This window comes from Ornithodoros turicata, chromosome 6 (assembly GCF_037126465.1).
Source record: "Ornithodoros turicata isolate Travis chromosome 6, ASM3712646v1, whole genome shotgun sequence".
Lineage (NCBI taxonomy): Eukaryota > Metazoa > Arthropoda > Arachnida > Ixodida > Argasidae > Ornithodoros > Ornithodoros turicata.
The window spans coordinates 6,997,272-7,017,037 of record NC_088206.1 but is presented as its reverse complement, the minus strand read 5'-3'; the positions used below and the strand labels follow the sequence as shown (position 1 = coordinate 7,017,037).

Genomic DNA, 19,766 nt, shown 5'->3' with positions numbered 1-19,766 from the left:
AAAAAGGAAAAAAAGAGGGTATGTTGATCCAACTCTACATTGGGTCAGATATTTCAGCACGCTTCCGAAGTGCATTAACGAAGTTACGTGTGAAGGGGGTGGGGGTGGGGATATGTTTAATAGAAAGAAGAGAGAGGAAAGAAAAGAGGAAATGTCAGCCAAGCTTGTTATTCCAAAAAGAAAGAAAGAACACGTGTGAGGATTGAGAAATAGGAAAATGAAGATACTTGCAATGTTCGCATCGAATATGTTCGATGTCGGCACAGTTCCCCCTGAAGTCGGCCCCGGACGCATACTAGCCCCCCTCCCCCCTGTCCCCCACTCCTTCCTGCTGTCCTCTCTTCATCTGTCCACGTCTGCACGCTGCTCATAGCCACAGTTGCTTAGCGGCGCTAACACGAAATTAAAAAAAGAATATGTTCGAACTTGCTGGTACACTCTTAATTTTTTTACACCCTTTAGGGTGTAATAAGGGTGTAATCCCAAAGTGCGATAACTCACTCCCTTTAGGGTGTAATATCACACCCTTTTCCACCGGCTACAACCTCAAAAAAGGGTGTAATTTGCTACTTCAAAAACACCCTTTAGGGTGTAATCCAAAAGTGCTATAACTCACTCCCTTTAGGGTGTAATTTAACACCCCTGGTAATATTACACCCTTCAAAAAGGTGTTGTTTATCTGTCAAGTAATACATGTGCTACTTGAGAGATAGATGCTATAGTTCTCACAAATGCCAGCAGCCAGAAACTGTGAATCTATCCACATGTACGCAGTCCAATAAATGAGGAGTTGAATTACTCATACAAAAGTCAGGGGAGTGCCTCTCTGCTAATTACTCAGGACACAAGAAATTTCCACGAGCACCAAATGCACAGCCACTGCAGCATTTGGGAAATGCACCTGAAAAGAAAAGTCCAGACGTAGGTTAAGTATACTGGTTCTTTATTTCATAATGCTTGAGGTCCAATTGCTACCGCAGTTACAGTCCTTTGTATTGCTAATGAGGCCAAACCAGACAAACACCACATATCAATACTGGAACCGTAATTACCACCGAAGCTATATATGGCATGAAACTCTTGCTTACCAGGATACAAAGCACCTGCTTTGTGCATTGCATAACAAAGCTCGGTCTCCCTTTGTTCTGGGGTCTTAAAAGAAACATTCAACAAGAATGATGTAAAGTCCTGCTGGGCAACACTGCTTTAAAACTCCTGACGCCAGTATAGCAAAGTGTGCCAAAGCTTAAGGTGCCCTCAAGGAGCAGCGAAAGAGCGAGCAAGGAGCAGCGGCTTTTTCGCTTCACTGGTTTTCTTGAATGCCCTCAAAAAAAGTCATATTGAGCTGGACATGTACTGCTGGCGACATACTGTCTGTCATTTGGGTTTCATGGTTTCGCTGCATTCTGCGGCACGCTGCAGGTAGTGAGTAATAAACAGGCACAGAAGATTTTTCCCGACCTGCCTGCTGCTTACTACTTGCAACGACTCTTCACAGAGGCTGCAGAATGCTGTGAAAGCCCGAAACTCAAACTTCAGACAAGTACGTCTCAAATAGGTACAATGTACATTCTAAACCCATTGACGGATAGGTGCCGCCTGATCAACTGGCACATTTCTCAAAAAGTGCACCAGATGACTTCAAGAGGAAGCCTGCGAAAGCTGTAGGTGCCCTGTGCCCCCTGAAACAACTGGTACGACATCGCTGCTGACGCCAGGAGCCACAGTGTACCGGACGTAATGAAGGAATACTTGTACCATCTAATACGCGAGACACATTATGCCTCTCGAGTTCTCTAAAGAAAATAATCTCCAGGCTTCGCAAAAAAAGAAAAAGGAAAAAGAAGAAGAAGAAGAAAATAGGGGAAAAAATACACCAAGGACATTGAACTTGAAACACCAAATTTTATTGGCGTGCACATACCTTTAAATTTCATCCAGTACATCATCGTTGGCCGAATGGAAAGCATACACGGTTTACTAATCCCAACACACACATATGTAGCACACGTTGCATGGACACAACCCCTCCGATGCACCAGGCTGGCACTGCAAAGCTCAACCAAGACCATCCTTAGTGACGAACACGACAGTTCCTCAAACGAAATGGCCGACGAATAATTGTCCGAGCATGTGCACCAGACCCCTCTTCGATGTGAGAAGCAGTTGCAGTTTTGCACGCATATGCGTGACCGTTGAGACAGGACACTACCTGTAAAGAAACCGAAGTGAACATCACGCTGGTATTGTTCAAACGTTAATGCTAGAATATTACAGCTTTTTGTAACTCACGTCCTTGCAGTCGATACAGTCCCACATTCACCTATAACGAAAGAATACAATTAGCCTCGCTTGTAATATAAATCGTCGCTTCACCGATGTAGCCGATCCACTCCTGCCGCCATTTGCAATGTGTCCATCGTCTGCAACAGAACGATTGTTAAACACAAGTAAAACGCAGGCGTCGTACGTTGCATCACAGCCAGGTTGACTTACCTTAAGCAAACATTAAACTTGTAATTAAAAAGCAAGGTTGTCGTCCTTTCAAAGGCGAGGTTGCAGCGCACATAACAGGCACGAACGCAGCGACGAATGCACTGCGGTAGAATACGCGGTGCCACGTCACTCCTCACGGGCGGAGCGCGGAACAACGTAGTACGCTCCAGCGAAGGCACACATATTCAGCCGACACACGGATTATTCGACAAGCACACGAATATACGGCTCAGGAGGCACACATATTATTCAGCGGGGCACACATATTTGGCGATAGGGATCGTTGAGCTTGCTATTTGATAGCTGTTACGGCTGCTGCCAAACGGTTACGGCTGTGTACCGGCTGTACTTTCTGAGGGAACTTATTTAACCGGCACATGTTCGCCACAGGATGTACAGTGTAGACTCAAAATTTCTACTGAGGTGCCCTATTGTGTGCATCTGTAGGTAACATGAAGCATATCATTGTGCTTTCAAAAGAAATACAGTTCATGTAAAAGCTCTATGCCCGCTACACCCATTTTACGCCTCTTTTACACCCGAGCTCAGTGGACGTTGTAAATAAGGTGTTACTTTATTATTACACCCATTTAACACCCCTCATCCCAGGATGTTTCTTCGAGCTGGTGTAATTTGGGAGTAAAAACTAGTTTACACCCCAGTTACACCCGGATTACACCCTAAAGGGTGTTTTAAATTTAAGAGTGTAGACAGAAAGGCTGTCATCATCACAAACAAGACATTTCAGTTCCTGATTTCGAAGAATATCAGTTGGATTTTGTGAGTTATGACATTGATGGTTTATGACGTTGATGTGATGGGTTGTTGCCAGTAAGGCCCACAACCATGCGATATTGAACGATTTTTTTTAAGGACACCGGCTTATAGAGAAAATTATGAAAACGTGCGACGCCATAGTGATCAGTTCGTGGAACAATTTCGGCCACTTGGAGGTGCTTTAATTAGCGCTAAAACCGCGACCCTGTATTTAACGACCCCTGCGGAAGACAACGCATCTAATCAACTCTTTCCATGCAGTGAAGTTGCCCCGTTCCCGGCCAGGTTCGAACCCACAACATCGTGAGCAGTATATTTCAGCTTCGTGTTTCAGTACAGCCGTCAGTTTCCTATGGAATTCCCTCGCGTAATGCACAGCGCGAGAAAAAAAGAAAGAAAACAACAACAAAACAATGACATCGTTCGTATCTCTCCGAACGACGTTATGGCAACCGAAAATGGCGTTCCGAAAAAAAAATATAGGGGGGGGAGGGGGGGCTACGCTGGCGGCACGTTGCGGCACAAAAATTGGGCATTTGCGAAAGCAACTTCCGGTTTCTGTTTCCGCTCAAATAGCTCGCTGTCTGTTGCGTACCTGCGGAAGCACAATGGAATCTTGGCATTCCACTTTCCTGTTTCTTCTCTGAGGGGACTTATACACAGCGTGTTACAGGATAACACAGTTCTATCGTGGCTGAAATGAAGTTGCGAGCCTGCTTTGCATTTATATCTATTTCTATTCGCTGTGCCGCTACCTGGGTACACGAAGCGAGGGTTGATTTTGTTAGCGGTGTACGGAACTGCTGAAAAAAATATGGCGCCCACCGGAAGAGCCAGACGGCGGCGGAATTGGAAACATGCATCTCTCGATTACCGGTCGAGCGCCTTGAATAATTCGGCCACGCTGGCATCTCGCTGCTGTCTGGGAGGGGGGGGGGGGTATGTTGATTACGAAAGGAAAAAAAAAGAGGCAGGTAAAAAGGAAAGGTCAGCCAGGCAGAAGTCGACTTGCTATTCCTTGTAAAAAAAAAGGAAAGAAAACAGAAAAGGAGAAAGACGCAAGCGGCACATGGGCAGCAGGGGGGCATGAGTACACGATCGCTCAGGGGCAGTCCAGGAGCCCAGAGTCACCCAGGAAGCATATTAGCGCTCTGGTAACAGCCCATTGCTTCTGCCCTACGGGGCCCAGTAGGGTGGCCAAAGAGAGGTCTCTGTGACCCAGGGCAGATAGGCGGTGGGTGAGTGCGGTCCGAGGAGCGGCATATCTTGTGCAGGTCAAGAGTAAATGATGGGTGTCGGCGTCGGTGGAGCAGGAGGGGCACGCCGAAGAGGGACGCTGCTTGATCTTGAACAGGAACGATGGAGTACGGGCAACATTCGGGCGAACACGATGGAGAGCCGACTCTTCCTTTCGAGACAGCCGTAGCGACACACTGAAGGCCATCTTCGGGTCAATGCGGAGGAGGAAGGTGTTGGCTGCGGCAGTGTTTTCCATGAAAAGGCGGGTGTCGAAGGAAAGGCGCCGGCGGATGTGTATGCGGCAGACGGATGGTGATAACGGGATGACAGTGTTGCACTCAGCTGCGCCATGAGCGCGCTTCGCTGCTGTGTCGGCACGTGTGTTTCCCGGCAAGCCAATGTGGCTTGGCACCCACTGAGATCACACGGAGTGGCAGGAGGTGACGAGGAGGTTGTGCACAATCAGGATCAGTGAGCGGATGTCAGAAACAACTTGCGAGCGAGGCGAAGACAGTGCCTCCAGCGCCGACTTGCTGTCTGTGAGGACTGTCCAGCTTCCAGGTGGACGAGAGGATACAAGCTTCAGTGCTTCGTGAACGGCTACAAGCTCCGCTTCGGTGGACGACGTTTCGTGGGGAAGCTTGAAGGCTTGTTCGATGTTTTCGGAAGGGAGGAACAGTGCTGCTGTGGAGACGCCCGCGGGGACCGAGCCGTCGGTATATATTTGCAGTCGCTGGCTGTGTAGGGCGTCCAGGTGCTCCAGGACGAGGTACCGCAGGACAGGCGGGGGATGGTCGTTTTTGCTCGTGATGCCAGGGATATGTGTGTACACGGTGGGTGTGACCATCGACCACATTGGTGGGGTGTAAGACGAAGTAGGCGCACTTGATGGGACAGACACCTTCAGTCGCCGGACAGCGGCAACGAATGTCGACGCAGGGCAGTCATGGTCGATGTGCCGCAAGTGTTGTGCGGGATGCCGAGTAAGGTATCGTGAGTAGGTGCGGAGGGTTTCCAGGTCGCGCAGAATGTGTGCTGGAGACTCCTTGCCCTCTGCTAGGACCAGGTATGTGTCTGTCGGTTTGGAAACACCCAGGCAGACGCGCAGGCTGCGGGCTTGGATGTTGAGCAGCTCGCGTTCATTGGCTTTGCTTACGGCGTGTAGGACTTGGAGGCTGTACCTCAGGGTTCCGGTAACCAGGGAGGTGTGGACGAGCTTAAGGTCGGTGCACGTAGGGCCCCATGACGTTCCAGAGATCCGTCGCAGGACATTGACGAGGACAGACAGCTGGGAGGACAGAGCTTTGATATGTTTGGACCAGGTGAGGCCCCAGTCGATGGTAATGCCCAGATACTTGTGGTGTGGCACGAACTCCACCGGCGAACCTGCAGCCCGTAGCGGGAACTGGCGGAATGATCGGGGCGTAAACGCCATGGCGACCGTCTTGGATGATGAAACAGACAGTCCCCGGTCGGAAAGATACTGGACAACATCATCAAGGGCTCCTTGCTGGCGATTCTGAATCGCGTCACGGCGCGTGCCGGAGGTCCACAGGCATATGTCGTCGGCGTAGATGACCAGTGATACTGACGTTGCCTCGGAGGTGAGCTGGTAGGGAGGCCATGACAACGTTGAACAGAAGAGGGCTGAGCACACTACCTTGCGGGACGCCGCGGCGAACAGGGAAGGATTGGGTGTCCCCTTCCGTAGTACGTACAAACAAAGACCTGTCCGATAGGAAGTCCTGAATCCACGACAGCATCCGGCCCCCCACGCCAGCCTCTTGGAGTGTCGCCACAACAGTACTGTGGAGTACGCTGTCGTAAGCCTTCATCACGTCGAGGAAGACAGCGGCGGTATGTAGGCCTTCAGATCGGGCTTGCTGCGCGGAGGAGGTGACGGCGATGACATTGTCAACGGCAGATCTACCTTGTCTGAATCCGGCCATCACCTGCGGGAAGAAGCCCGTACTTTCAAGGTACCAGGCGAGGCGCGAATGGACCATTCTCTCGAAAGTCTTCCCGATGCAGCTGGTAAGGGCAATTGGCCTAAATGAATCGATGTTGTGTGGTGATTTGCCCGGCTTTAAGATGGGGATTACCATCGCACATTTCCATTCTGTCGGGACGGAACCGGCTACCCAGGACGCGTTGAAAATGCTCAGAAGAGACTGGCGCGCGCAAAGCGGTAAATTTCTGACGAGCGCCTTGTAAGACACACGGTCCGCGCCTGCCGTCTGGCTTTTTCGATGACTGCCACATTTTTTCAACTGTTCACGTCCCCAGGCAACCTGAGGGCTACACACTAAGAAAAAAAGGTGTGAAAAAGTGGTAACTTCTATAGTTACCACCTAGGTCAACATAGCGTCTGATAAAGGGTGTAAAAAAGTGGTAAAAGCAATTATCATATATACCCAAATTGCTACAAAAAGGCGTACGCCCCCGTCGCTCACCGAATCAGAAGCGGTAACCCTATCATTCGTAGGCAGCAGGTAGAACTTTGCAACCATTTAGGCACAACATATGCGACAACTATTACCTCCTAAAAGGTGTAACTGCTCCACTCTTTTTTGTAGGAGTGTAGTGGGGTCGTTGGCCAAGACCCGCCCCCTGCAGAAAGGGAACAGGGTTTCTTGCTTTAGCGGAACGTTCGGCATAAGAACCAACGGGGTAGAGGATGTCCGCTAGCGTGCCAGAGCTGGAGTGAGGAGGTGGGCAAGGCAACTGGAGGCGCGTTGACACACTGGTCCGGCATATCAGCGATTTGGAAAGCTTAATGTTTCACACGCACGACGCACGCACGCACGGACGGACGGACGGACGGACGGAAATGCGATGAGATGAGGTGCTGCCCCAGTGCCAATTGCAGAGAACGAAAGATGACGGTGGAGACGGCAGTTCATGCGATCAAAGCATGGTAGAGAGACTGGTTGATGACGGAAACTCTTGGAGACCTCGATACATATGAGCGGGACTGGAGCAGGGGCCCAGTACCTTGCCGAGGGTAAAAGGGCAGTGGTTTACTGCATGCATTCTGTGCTGCAAGACCTCGCGTTCCCGCTGGTAGGCTGGGCAGTTCATAAGTAGATGGTGTAGGTCAGCGCGCACAGTGCACGTGACACAGAGGTCTGATCGCGTGCGGCCAAGGCGCTGCCACATAACTGCATGGGGTAAACTCCGCATGCGGTGAAAAAGGCATGCGTAGTGTCTCGGTAGGCCAGGAGGAAGCGACAGTGAAAGAGACGGATCCACGGCGTGGAGCAGAGAATAGGATGTCATGTCGTGCGTCCACTGAGGAGAAGACCCTTATTTGGGTTCGTTTTTAATAGCTTGATCCATAATTGTTAGCAGGTCCACTTCGTTGTGAAACGCAACATACGAAGTTTTGGGGAAGAAGACCCTTATTTGCGTTAGCTTTTTTTCGTTTCGTGTCGCACTTTTTTTTTGACTCTATAGCGTTTTTATGGACTACATATGTGCATGTATAAGGATGGTATCTTTTCATTTTTTTTTTTCATTCGTGTCGAGTCCACGAGCGTACACACACGTTACACATTTACATTCACGTATAAGTGACTCAGAGTGGCCAGCTCACAATGTAGGAGCCAACATCTCAGCATTTTTCTTACTATACCTTACCTGGTATTTTTCGGCTTCGCAAAACCCAGTCTAACCTAACCCGGTATAAAGGCTTTCAAGCGTCTGTGAACTTTCCTGCGATAAAAGGATGTCCAATGTTACGGCAGAATTATTCACCGTTTGAAATCCCAATAAACAACAACAACAACAGATAAATTAATGATGATGAATGGGGAAATTCGCCAGTAAAGGCACGCGATAAAACTTAGAAAATTCTGTTGTGTTTGTTTGGTGACCAATAGTACTCTCCAGTCTCCAGTTGCACAAGAAACGGAACAAAGAAAGAAGCATTTTTGCGGCGTATGTTGTAATATGAACCTCTAACCCGAACGGTGGACCACGATGCCATGCGTAGTGATGAAAGATGAAAGTCACTGAAAAGGTTAGCCAGCTGTAGGGATCGAACCCACATCTTCTGGATTGCCGGTCCAGGGCTCTACCAATTGAGCTAAGCTAACACGCCTCTCCAGTGACTTTCGGGGTGCGTCATCTGAAGGGACGACAAACCAGCCACTCACTCTCACTCACCCTCCTTTCACTCTTACATTTTTGCTCACTCATACACACATTCATACGACGGAAATCGACGCAAGCGGCACCTGTTGAACAAGAGATAAACTGATGTTCTGAGGCTGGAACAACATACAGCTGGCTAACCTTTTCAGTGACTTTCATCTTTCATCGTTGATTTCTTAGGCAATTTGAGGCTTTGTTTGTATCTGTCCCTTCTATGTTGTTCCAGCCTCAGAACATCAGTTTATCTCATGCGTAGTGAGACCGAAAGGATAAGATTTAACGATGGATATCTGATAGGAGTCACAGCTTGAAGCCACTAGATTTTTTTTTAAACTCAAGAAATGTAAACGACGCGGCTTTAGGACGTTGGTTCGGAACATAACAATGACATAATATTTTTATTTATTCGTTATCTTGTTTGAATTGCCGTGTCTTGTTATCGTCTGCGAGCATGTTTTCAGATTCTGATCCCAATCCCAACAGTACGACTTTCAGTGTTTACTACCGTTGGAAAAAGTAACAAAGCAATTGTGAATAGTTTAGTTTCTGCCTTAGGCAGTCCGTTATCTCCTTTACGTATTTTGCTTTCGCTGCTTTGGTGCGGTATAACGATAGAAGTATTTAATTAACATAGACAGCATCAATTAAATGAAGACAATTTGTCTCGATTAACCTCTGAGGCGTATTTTACATAACTGAACATTAAAAGCGTATTCTTCCTGCCATCAAACATATCCCACCCAACAACGCATTTAATAGAACAGACATGAGAAGGGGTTATTAATGGATACGCGAACAAAAATGGTCTCATGCTCTTTGCAAATTGCAGATCCGATAATAACCCCTTTTTAGCGGAAGCGATCGTCCAAAGCAAAACGGTCGTTCGCTTGGATGGGTTTCTAATTGCGTTGTGTGGGATGCAGCGAAGCAGGTCGTCACAGCAGCACGCAATCGGTTGTTTAATGACTTTGGAAGTTTACTTTGAATGATAAATGCCTGCGATAAATCAGGATATGTAGATAGGACAGTAATGCATCAGGATATGCGCCATGCGTGTAGCAATGACAATGCGCGAAAATATAGCATTGTGTAAAAATGTCAGTAGAATCCTCGCGAAAGTGATGTTATCCCAGGATTGTATCCAATCCACCATATAGGACTTCGATTCTTATTGTGAAGGGGCTCACTATTTCATTCCCCACACCACCACCAGCAATGGGGTAGAATATCGCCTCCTGCGATGAAAGTCGCCATTGGGGTGAGTTTCGTGACCTGCAGCACGCGCGTACGAGGCCTCTGTTCCGCAAAATCTTTAAAAAAACCCCGCTTCCCCTTTTGGAAAGAGCGTATCTGAGAATGTGGGGAGGAGGAGGGTACGTCGTGACATCACCTGCTCCCCTGGCATGTGACTCGTGACGTAGAGCGCCGCGAGCTGAGAAGAAAGAAACGAAGAAGGAAGGCACGGGGAACTTTTCGAGGATCGTATCGGCCGTCCGTCGCTGGCGTTCTCCGACTGTTTTTGTATATGTATAACTGCGCAGCTTCAATACACCGCAGAACAAAAATCTTTTGCGTGGCGATGGCTCCTCATGGACAGCTTGACAAATGAGACACAGGGTATTGAGCCAAAATATTAAAAGGGATAAACCTCAAAATATTACCTCATTTTCATCTCGAACAACGGAGGGGGGAGGGGGGGTGGAATGTGTTGAAATTGGCTCGCTGTTGTTATGCACACGCGAGCCACGGTTGTAGCCAGAAATGGATGAGTATGGTGAAGGGGTGAAGGGTTGGAGGTGAGGTATGCACAGCATGAATGAGTCCGATCTGCACTGTGGATGGATTAATGAACAAGGATAATTTATTGTACAACAGCAAGGTTAAAGGTACACGTTTATCTGGACTGTCAGGGCCAGTCCAGCGATACGCACTCTTAAAAATGGACTTCATCGCATAGCACGCTTCTAGCCAACCATCATCACGAATGATATCGTTATCTGCCCTGATTTGTTGAAAACGGGAGGCGTACGCCATTTTTGTGGCACTTATGCTGTTCATAATTGTCACATAAAAGGCGTACTCCTCCCGTTTTCAGCAAATCAGGGCAGATAACGATATCGATCATTCGTGATGATGGTTGGCTAGAAGCGTGCTATGCGGTGAAGTTCATTTCTAAGAGTGCAGTCCCTGTACAGCAAACAAATACTCAAACAATAATTGTCAGGTGGAGGAGAACATGACCGAAAGTAACATAGAAATCTCATTAAATACACTGACATAATACATGTCACAGAAGGTGAACATAATTAAGAAGCATAAATGCGTGGAGTACAACTGAATATGGGGAACCAACTTTGCGCAAGGCCCGTTTTCTGGAGAAGGCGCCTAACTTAGTCGTGTTATGTTATCTTAATTATGTTACTCGCCACAAAAAAAGGCGTTGTCCACAAATGGAGGAGGAGGAGGAGGAGTGTCGTTGGGAGGAACCCGAGAGGTCTGCCTGCCTGATTAGGCGGCATGTTTCTCGGGAAGGGAAAGGTGGTGGAGAGGAGGAGAGGAAAGGGTGAAGTGGAAGACCGAGCGGAATCCGCTCGGGGGGAGGATAGCCTGCGTCCATGGGCCGACTTCAGGGGAACTGTGCCGGCATACGCCTATTACACATCTGAGGGAAACCCAGAAAAAAGCCCAGACGGCACAGCCGGCCCGCGGATTCGAACCGCGGACCTCCCAGTCTCCAAGCGCACGCGTTACCGCTGCGCCACCGGAGCTGGTGTGTCCACAAATAAAGAGTGACAACGGCGTCATTCTGTGCAATGTTTGGCCTTCAGCGCGTTATGGGGCCAAGTTCTGTCGGAGGAGTGCATGCGGAAACTGCAGCTGTGATTGAATTCCTTCGTCGAGAGAGTACGCAGAGAAGACGCTGAGTGAAAAGAAAGAAAAAAAAAAAAAAGAAGACCGCGCCGAAGAAATAGAGGCCTCGCGAAGAGAGCAAGAATAAGAAGGAAGGCAGAAGTGACATGGAGCGGGAGTTAACCGGAGCAGACTGACACATCGTACAGGGGGCATAATGCACGACGGCAGTTCTCGCGAGTCTCACTTACAAAAGGACCTTTCTCTGACGATGCTCATACTAGTGCTCTTTCTCCTCCATTTGTGTGGAGGTATGCCTGCAGCCGCCGCTCTCTTTCCCATGTGAAGCCATTGTTTCTACACTTTCTGTGCCATTGTTCGAAAGGATTTGTTGTAATGGTCTGTGACGTGTTAGTGTGTGTATGACTGTGTTTTCCGTTATCGTTTATGCGGGACGCGAGAACGCCGTGCGAGCTGAATGCTGGCATATATCAAAGGAGGCTTGGCGGCGGCACCAGCTCCGGTGGCGCAGCGGTAACGCGTGCGCTTGGAGACTGGGAGGTCCGCGGTTCGAATCCGCGGGCCGGCTGTGCCGTCTGGGTTTTTTCCTGGGTTTCCCTCAGATGTGTAATAGGCGTATGCCGGCACAGTTCCCCTGAAGTCGGCCCATGGACGCAGCTATCCTCCCCCCGAGCGGATTCCGCTCGGTCTTCCACTTCACCCTTTCCTCTCCTCCTCTCCACCACCTTTCCCTTCCCGAGAAACATGCCGCCTAATTAGGCAGGCATACCTCTCGGGTTCCTCCCAACGACACTCCTCCTCCTCCTCCTCCTCCTCAGGCTTGGCGGCAACGACGTTATGTACGCGAATGTCAAGGCTTGCGGATGGAGTGAGTTAGTTCTTTGGATGGAGTGCTGGAGTTCTTTGGAAGGTAGCGCTGGGACCGAAGGGGGAACGACACCCCAGAGCGCCCTGGGGTAATGAGCCACGAATGCGACAAATTTCCTCATTCATCTTGTTGCCTTTTCCTTTTTGTTATTTATAATTCTGCTTAGGTTATAGAATATGTACAACCAGATTCATGCACTCAACATAAAAAAGAAAGAGAGAGAGAGAGAGAGAAGGGAAATTACTGCTATGACCTTTCACATTGCTTTGTTTCGAGCAAGAAGCGACACTAGCGCCAGTCACGCCTGCGGCAAAGACCCAGTCGCAGAAGCGAAAAACCAAAGCCCTATATCGGCGTCCCAGAAAACGTGTTATGAAATAAAAAACAAAAAATAAACAAAAAACCACGCCACGTAGAATCACGCGGTCGGCTTTAGTGGTAGGTGGTTTTGAGCGTTTGGTGGAAATGAGCAGGAAGAATGAGCAGGAATGTAACAGCTTCGTTAGTTCGTTAGCCAACGAGTGTTTGAACGATCGCTGACAATCACGTGCACCGTTCCTTTTCTCTTGTCCTGGGCTATTCGCATGCATAATTTTTCTATTTAGTGTAAAATACTATGAATTTCTCTAAAATTGATTACGGCCACCCGCTGGAGCATCGCACAGTGATGTCCCCCTTCGGGATTATCGCTTTCTGCGTCTAGTAGTACCATAATAAATCAATTACAGCTGATAAGGTGCAACTGGACCAGTTTACTAATTACAGCACAGAAAGCCTGGGATACACGCTGCAAATACTAAGAAAGTTTTGTGACTTTATTCGCGAGAAAAACATTGGCATTAACACGAATGAAGTATAGTCATTTTTTCTTTATTCACATCACATCACATCACAAGTATAGTCACGCAGGTAAACTCACACTTTTCCGCAAATTTGTCTCTTACGTATTTCTCACATCATTCTAGTTCATGTATTTCATATAGTTTGTTTCATATATGTATTTCATGTAGTTCATGATTCTCTGTATATATCTTTCCAGTAGGCACATAAAGCGCTACACAGCCAACCCTTCAGAGCAATAATGTAATTTTGTGCATCGGGCGATTTTATTTTTTGACATTTACACTATAGGACTTCGTTAGCGTGAACAATTTAGGTTTATGGGCCACTCGCTTTTATTCCGTAGATACAGTCTATACACGACTTAATGGGTGGGAGCTGCAGAAAAAATGAAAATTTCGGGAGAGTGACATGGTATAGCGGAGGATGAAACGCAAGAACAAGGTTGTAAGACACCTCGAATGTAAGGCACCTTTACCCGCGGGCTCCTGCCACACAGTTTCCTCTTTTTTACACTAGGGGGCGGGCGCCTACAAAGGTGATCGAACACGTCACTTCCTGTGCTCAGAATGTGATCGGTGGTTGACAAGACGCCTATACCAGAATTATCTGACTTCGATCTAGGACATTTCGGTGCAAAACGACATGGCGGTGCACGGGCATTTTGGTGGAATATATCCCTCGCTCAGTCAGTACACCGCTAAAACTGTAGTGACTCTAACTACAGTCGCTATATAGGCTACTGCAACTCTTAACTATATAAGCTCTAAGCTCTCAATAAGCTCTAAGTACGCCGTCAAGAAAACGAAGAGGAATGCATCGCGATAAAGGGACCCGCAGCGTCGACCGTATTATTATGATGAGGTTGTTTCGCACGAAATTCAATTGTGAACAGTTCATTTATTTATTTATTTATGTAAATACCTCAAAGAGCCCTTAGGGCGATACATGAGAGGGATACGTACAATATATGCAACATTAGTACATGAAACAGCACATACACTGCACAAAATAGTTAAGGTAATAACAAAATTCACACACATACAAGATATGAAATAATGCTTTCTCACTAAATGTGTAGATATGATGCCAAGTTTCTACGGAAAGTTTGATGGTTAGGCGAGGTGACTAAGGACTGAGGAAGGTTATTCCAATCGGCAATCGTAAGTGGAAAAAAAGAATACAAAAAGTGGGAAGTGTGACAAGTGATTGGTTCAACCTTACCCGGGTGGTCTAATCGGCCTGAGATGTAAGGTGCGGCTGTGATGAAAGATGGTCGTATAGATGGGCTGGAATAAAATTTGTGAAAAAGGGAAAGACGGAAGAAACTTCTGCGAGTTACGAGTGGCGGAAGGTCCAGAGAAGACTTAAGTGATGAGATGCTAGAAGGATAGGAATAGTCTGAAAGGATGAAACGAGTGGCGCGGTCTTGAACGGACTCAAGAAGGCAGATGAGGTTAGCATGGTGCGGATCCCAGACGCTTGACGCATATTCAAGCCTGGGCCTAACTAGTGTTAGGTAGGCCAAGCGCCTGACATTGTAGGGTGCGCAACGAAGGTTACGGCGTATGTAGCCGAGGTTCTGATTGGCATCACGCACAACACTACGGATGTGATCCGACCAGGAGAGATTTGAGGAGAGATGGAGTCCTAAGCATTTATACGAAGACGACTGTGGTATAGGAGAATGGCCAACGTGGTACTGGCAAGGGAGCGGTGACCTGGAGCGAGAGAACTGAACGTAGGAACATTTAGAAGAATTGAGAGAAAGAAGCCATGTGGAGCACCATGAGAAAATTGAACTTAGGTCTTGCTGAAGGGCATAATTGGTCAGAAGAGGATGTTACGAAACGATAGACAACGCAGTCGTCGGCAAAAAGCCTGACACAGGATGAGAGTCTACCTGGCAGGTCGTTAATATATATGAGGAATAATAGCGGGCCAAGGACGGAACCCTGTGGGACACCGGAGGAAACAGGAAGGAAAGGAGAAAGACAATCATTTACAAGGGCTGCCTGTGAACGATCACTGAGATAACGCTGAAACCAGCGTAGTACAGTAGGGTGGATATTAAGCGATTAGAGTTTGCGTATTAGCATAATATGAGAAACGGAATCAAATGCTTTCTTAAAATCAAGAAAGACTGCATCCGTTTGAATACCACGATCCACGTGAGAATCAACATCAAAGACAAAAGAAGATAGCTGCGTTTCACAGGAGTAACCCTCGCGAAATCCATGTTGGTGTTCATGAAAAAAATTATTAGATTCGAGATGAGAAGAGACAGCTGAATAGATTATGTGCTCTGGGATTTTACAGCATATGCTTGTTAAAGATATGGGGCGATAATTCAAAGGAGACGTCTTATCGCCATGCATTATGAACAGGAATGACCTTCCCCAGACGCCAGTCGTGAGGCACATACCCGTGATGGAGTGACTGAGTGAAAATGTCACGCAGGTACAAGGATGACGCCTCTTTTGTATTTTTAAGGATCTTGGAGTTAATGCAATCCATCCCTCATGAAGACGAGAGTTTTAGGTTGTCAATGATATTTATGATTCCTGCTCGAGATATTGTGAGCTTACTCATGGGTGTTAGGATGCCTATGAGGGCCATATAGTCAGGTATGACAGAATCAGTATCGTTAGTGAAGACGCTAGCAAAAGCTTAATTGAACTTGGCAGCACACTCTATGCCAGTAACTTTAGAACCGTTTGAATCCAGAACGTGTAGCTGCTCGGGTTGTGATGGGTTAATAGCCTTCCAAAATTTTCTTGGGTTAGAAGAAAGCAAGTTGGGGAGGTGGGTGGTGTAAAAGGCACGTTTGGCCTTGCGTAGGGCACTTAAATACTGTCGGGAGCACTCTTGATACCTTAAATGAGCGGATTCAGTGCCACTACGCCTTGCCAATCGATACAAGCGCTTTTTCTTGTTGTTCAGTCTGTTTAGGCAATTAGAGTACCATGGTGCTCTTGCGGGTGCCCCGATAACCGCTGATGGAACGTAAGTCTCAACCAGATGGTTGAGTGTACTGCGGAAAAGCCGCCAATTCTCCTGTACTGAACGCGTGTCGAACAGACTACGAAAAGTTGCATAGTATGAAAAAAGTTCATTATTGATTGATGAAAAATCAGCCCGCTCGTATAACTTTATAGTCTTACGTACTCTCTGCCTGGCAGCGCGGGGTAAGCGTAGTGGCACGTGAATTGCTTTATGGTCACTCAGACTCAAAGGCAATGAAACAGAACCGAGGATGGAAGGGTCAGTGACTAGTATTAGGTCAAGAATGGATTGAGATGAGGACGAGACTCGAGTAGGTTCACAAACCAACTGCGATAGGCCAAAACTCATGCATACATCAACAAAGCGTGACTCCTCAGGGGACGTACCACATGGTACTGTCCAGTCAATACCGGGGTAATTGAAATCACCAAATATGCAAACCTTGGCACTGGAGAAGCGGGACTTTAGCAGTGATAACGCTTCGGCGAACAAAGGTACAAAATCAGCGTAATCGGGAGGCCTGTAAAACACACCTATTAACAGTGACACATAGTCAAACGGCATGCTGACCCAGCACATTTCTAAGGGTGACGACACTTTCACTTCCATACACTGAAGGTCACACTTTACTCCAAGAAGAAGCTCTCATTGCTTCTCTGTTTCTAATAAGAACACATGCGTTAGTGAGCGGGGATGAAAACATCCAAAATGAGATAGGGACGTGTTGGATATGGAAGCTCATCCTATATAGCCTCAATAAGCGTTCGGTGCAAGCTAGAGTCCCCGCTTACTTACGCCATTACACTTTCATCAAGTAATGCCATTACTTCCCAGTACACGCACTTATGCTTAATATATACGCTTCGGCCTGCAATCGATTTATTCTTACAGGAACACAATTTCGCGATTGGAAGGCCGTTTTTTCTTTTTCGGAAGGAATACAAATATTTGTTTGTTAGTTAGTTCTGTCAATTTTGACATATATTTGTTAGATGGATCCAATTCCTCGTTGAATGTTGTTATTCGTGACAGTCTCGAGAAATTCTTACGTTACAGTTACGAACGATATGCTGGCAATATTGTTCTCCTTCCGAAATCAAGGCAAATATCCGAGATATCGCAGTCACACCTTGTCTGTGCTGCTGCCTGGTTGATAGAGTGTCATGAAGAAATCCCTAAACGAGAAGGTGCTGTTCGTTCTGGCCACATACGAGCAGGACGAAGCTGTTACATAAACTTCAGACAGGTGGTGGTGGTGGTGGTGATGTTGAAAGGGCTTGCCGTTGTCGGCCTCACGTATGTGGGCAACGTCACGACTGACGCCCTGGGGAAATGTGCGTCCTGGGCCGACTTCAAGGGGATCTGTGCCGACATATGTCTGAAAGCGTCTGAGGAAAACCCAGGAAAAACTTCAGACAGACACATGAAGCGGCCTCGGCAGCAGCCATTCGTTCCCCTCTCCCCGGAGGCATGGTTCCAGATGTGGGGGAGGAAATCCCGTCGTTTGTAGTTGTTATGGTAAAATTTATTATGAACGTAATACACAAGCTGTACCAACACACACTAAATCGCCAACCTTTCGGTGCATATGAGCATTCGGTGCGATTCTGGGCATTTGGTGTTTGTTCCTGGTCATTTGCACCCAAACGCTGAAAACCACTAATTTTGTTTGGGTACATATGAGCGTTTTGAAGTTTTGCGCACTTAGAGCTTATGAGCATTTGGTGTTTGTTCCTGCTCATTTGCACCCAAACGCTCAAAACCACTAATTTTGTTTGGGTGCATATGAGCGCTTTGGAGTTTTGAGCACTTAGAGCTTATGAGCATTTGGTGTTTGTTCCTGCTCATTTGCACCAAACGCTCAAAACCACCAATTTTGTTTCGGTGCGTATGAGCGTTTTGAGGTTTGGAGCACTTAGAGGTTATGAGCATTTGGTGTTTATTCCTGCTCATTTGCACCAAACGCTCAAAACTACCACTTTTTTTTTCTCTTTTGTTCGGAGCATATGAGCGTTTGAAGGGTTTGAGCACTTAGAGGTTATGAGCATTTGGTGCTTATCAGGCCCAACCTATTAAACGTGGGAGGAAACGTCGCCGCTCGAAGCTTCTCCGGAGACTTCACGTCGAAAAGTTATCCATCATTCACGGCGACGTAGGCTACTGGAGTGGAATAATTTAGTTTTGCTGGTCTGCAACTCTACGCTGTCGTCAACGTCGAACAGAATAATGACGCACAAAGGGTGCCGTTAACGTCAGTCTCACCGCATGCGTGCGGTGTCGCCGTGGGATTTCCCTGCGCGGTTGAGACAGCGCCATCGTTAATCTAAGCTTCACCCTACCGTTCGCATAACGCAACAGCCATCTCCTGAGGCGTTAACGACAGCGCCAGACGTCCAAATACGAGCAAAAGAGTTTTCGTTGTGGTCTTTCGTGCTGCTGCGAAGAATGATTTTTGCAGGACCCACCTCGTTTTCGTATAGTCGTGCCGGGGAGCTTTGTTTTGTGCCGACCTCGGAAGACAGACGTTTTTGTTTGTTTCGAAGATGTTGGAGTGAAACGTTGCTGAATAAAACAAATGTTATGGATGTCTGGGAAGGCAGGCAGTAATTTTTTATTCCTTCAGCGTGTAGAAGGGGTGTATTTTTCGTGTAAATAAACACTTTTTTTTTATACCGCGTGCCAAACTGAAGCGCGCTAACAACAGTGCTGAAAAAGGTGTCTGCGAAACACCCACAGGAATAAAACAGTGTTTTGCGTGAAATATAATACCCATAAAGACACAATAAATCTCAAACAGTGTTTTAAATGGTATACACAGACCCACCTGCATGAACTGGTGGTGTTTCCTATGGAATATGCCATTTTGAAACGGTGCGTTTTGTAGAATACGCGATCTACAAGGGTGATTTACAGACCAATGAAGCAAAATTTACAGACCAACGTTCTCTAGGCGGTGTGAAGCGTACACCACAAAGATGTGTTTCATAGAACAAGACATTTACTTCCGAAAGGCGTAAAAAGGAATGCTGTGCGGGGACCGCACCACTCGAGCAGCAGAGCTTCAACATGCAAGCACAAAGTGACATCGGCATTGCACAAAGCGCCTTTTTAACCATTCTATAATAGTACAGAGAACCGGGATTATTGGCGTCTGTTAGTTATTGTGGTTGTTAATGGGTGCGTTTAGTAAGCGCTCCTCTTTTGGCACTACTCAAATCTGGTGTATGGCACAACCCGGCCACTAAACAGCGAAAAGCAACTTTGGAGCGGTACACTGCTCGCTCGCTGGTGGCGGTTCCTGTTGTCTGCTCATGCAGCGCACAGACGGACACGTTGGCTTAGTTTGAACCTATAGTAACGTTGAAAGAGGCGACTATACGGTTGTGAAGACTCCTCCTTCTAAAAGTGAATGAAATGGAAAAGATGGGAATTTGTAACAGACGTCATAGGAGCCAGTTACTGTGAAGGCCAGTGGTTTATCCAGAATCCCAAGTACGGAGGGGTGTTAGAAAAA

At 47.3% G+C, this 19,766-nt stretch overlaps 1 protein-coding gene and 1 long non-coding RNA gene across 2 annotated transcripts in view; both read right to left on the bottom strand.

Moving 5' to 3' along the window:
* Positions 1-19,766, bottom strand: part of LOC135398953 (glycine receptor subunit alpha-2-like) — a 239,377-nt gene that overhangs the window by 104,869 nt on the left and 114,742 nt on the right. The window lies entirely within an intron of this gene.
* On the bottom strand, positions 834-2,680 carry LOC135397593 (uncharacterized). Its single transcript, XR_010423669.1, has 3 exons — positions 2,497-2,680; positions 1,925-2,423; positions 834-901 (listed from the first exon to the last, which is right to left on the bottom strand). It is a non-coding gene; the product is annotated as an uncharacterized LOC135397593 (long non-coding RNA).